This window comes from Belonocnema kinseyi, chromosome 1, assembly GCF_010883055.1.
Source record: "Belonocnema kinseyi isolate 2016_QV_RU_SX_M_011 chromosome 1, B_treatae_v1, whole genome shotgun sequence".
In the NCBI taxonomy this organism is placed as follows: Eukaryota; Metazoa; Arthropoda; class Insecta; order Hymenoptera; family Cynipidae; genus Belonocnema; species Belonocnema kinseyi.
Genome location: NC_046657.1, coordinates 180933795 through 180936832, shown reverse-complemented (window position 1 = coordinate 180936832; position 3038 = coordinate 180933795).

Below are 3038 nucleotides of genomic sequence, written 5' to 3'. Positions count from 1 at the left end.
CGTATATTCGCTGGAAAAGCAGCGAAATTTAGCTGTTATTCAGTGAAATTTCACTGATCAGCAGCTACATTTCACTGTTTTAGCAGTGTATATACGCTGATTAGAATTAGACATATACTGATTCAGATTTAGAGAACACAAAGAAGACGAATCTTCAACAAAATACAGGAATGTTCAACTCAGAAAGGACAATTTTTATACAAATAGTTTCATTTCAAATGAAAAATATAAATTTTAAACTAAAAATGAAATAGTCGCATTTTCAGTTAAAAAAATCATTTTCAACAAAATAGTCAAATTTTTAATGAACTAGATGAATTTTCAACTGAATTGAAGGAATATTCAACTGTATTCGTTAATTTTTTTTAACTTCCAACAAAATAGCTTCATTATCAACTGCATTTAGTTGAATTTTCAGTTAAATAAATCATTCTATCTAACAAAAAGACGAATTTTCAACCAAAAGAAAAGCTCATACGCGCACTCGGCGTGCAAATCTCAAATTTACTTGCAATTATTTTATTTGGAAATAAAATTCAATAAAATAACACGATAATCATTTTTACTTGATTTTAGATTCGCCTTGGTAAAGAAAAAATTTAAAATGCGCAAAGAATGTGAAGTTGAGAGACTTCTGTTCCAGCGTGGATTTAAACATAAAAAATCATATTACAATAAGTGATAAGAATACTGTTTATATGTTCGACTGATTAATCACAGTAAAATATATGGAGAAAAGTATTGCAAGAGAAAATATACTACAGAAAATCTTGATAAAGCAAAATATTTAACTTGAAGAGATTATGAAATTACTTTAAGAAATTAATAAAAATAGATACTTACTGAAACTAATGAAAATGAAAGTTTTTACCATTATAGTTTTAATTTCTTTTTTATTTCTTATTAAACATATAGTGCATACATTTTCTTATAAAAATTAATTTGTTTAAAATGTTCAGATGGTTCAAAATCTAAAAAAAAGTTAAGTTCTGAATTTGTTTATGAAATTTATTTGTATAATAAATCATTATTGTAAATTTGCAAGGTGTCGTAGGAAAATGTGATTGGAAATATATTCTTTATTGATTCCGTAAACAAATTAGGCCTATTCTTCCAAAAATGCCCAAACTCTTAATTTGCTCGTGAAAATGGTTTAAATAATAAATCTTGAAAATGCGATTATTATAATTAATCGGAAAGACGTTCGTGATTAAATTTGTAAAAAGAACTGACCCTATTCGTCTCAAAAATAGCCAAATTCTGAATTTGTTATGAAAGTTCTTTAAATAATTAACCATTCTTGTAGATTTAACAAATACCTTAGGAAAGAGTCATAGCAAAGACAATCATAGTAAACTTCGTAAACAAATTGTGTTTATTAATTGAAAAATACCTCACCTCTCAATATATTTATGAAAATTGTTTGAATGATTAATAATTATTATAAATTTACAAAGTATCGTAAGAAATGATCATCGAAAGACAATCTTAGTTCAGATCTTTGAATGGATAAGTGAAAAAGCTATTACGGATCTTAAGACTAGACTTGGACGAACAGGTACCAAGTTGTCACCTTTCCAGAAACATGAAAACACAGGTCGAGGAAGGTAGGGAGTAAAATCGCATGCTCCCTCCCCCGCAACCATGGCGGTCTGTGCAACCGCACGGCTTGCACGTCTTAAAATCCAGCAATTTTTTTTTTAATGAACTAGTTGAAATAGCTCTGAATTTTCATACTGAATACTGAATTAAAACATTTACAAACATTGAAACATTCAATTTAGTTTTCGTTTGCCAATTCTCGAATTTTAATGGCTTCATATTGAAAATTATTTATTTTTAAAAACTTTCATCTTAACATTTTCCAATTTTGAAATTTTTGAACCAGTTTCTGATTTGACTTTAAAGTTGCCTTGAAAACTTCAATAATTCTTGATTAACTTTCGTGCTAAATTACGTCTTCCAAATATGAAAAAGAAATTTTTTATTTTTCTATTAAATATACCCATTTTTTCAAACAAGCGTCTTGTCTCTTATATATTATTTCAAAATGTAAACATGGAAAAATTTGAACCAATGTTTTAATTTCAATAATGAAATCTAAGAGAACATTAAAAAATATTTCAAAACATTTGAAAAATTTTCAAACAAAAAACACGTCGGTAGATAGTAAGGCACTTGACTTAAGTTAGCAACATTTTTTTAAATGTTACAAAAACGTATATAATTTTAAAAGATATTTATAAGTAAAAGTTCTAAATATCTTTTTAATTAACTCCAATTTTTCCAAATATTTAGCAGAGCGATTTTCATTTGATCGCGGTTTACCTGCTAGACGTACCCTCGCGCTGTGTCGAGCATTGCCTGAGGGGGGCCCTTTTGTCCTCATGATGAATAAAACACGGTACATAACATTTTTATAATATTGTAATCAGCAATTTAAAAATATTATATTCGAAATGTACGTTTATTTGCGATTACAACGATATGTTACTTGCAATGAAAAGATTAAAATTAGAATAAGTTCTCGCAGATATGCTTATTCTTATTTTTCAGCAACTCCCGTCGTCGTTTTTAAAGAAATAATTATTAATATACAATTTTAATATTTACTATGACTTTTAAAACAATTTTCAATTATTTAAACAATAATTTATTCCCCAGATATTTAAAAAATGACCTTATTTTCTAATTGAAATGCAATATTTTGTCATTGTTTGAAGTAGTAAATTTGCTAAAAACATACCGTAATTATTTGAACAATTAATTATTGTATATTTTCAAAAAATTTTCAATTGAGCCAGAAATGTCCAATTTTATTGAAATTGATATCATATGCTACTTTCTGTTGATTAATTATATAATTTTGACACATTTTTTTTATTGTTTAATTTTTTTTTCTTTAAACAATATATTTTTTTGCTAAAGCAGTTTTTTTCGGTAACTAAAAGAATTGCAATAAAATAGAACACATAGCATTATGTTTATGACTTTATAGCATATAGAAAGAAAAAATTTACCACTTTTTAATTATATTA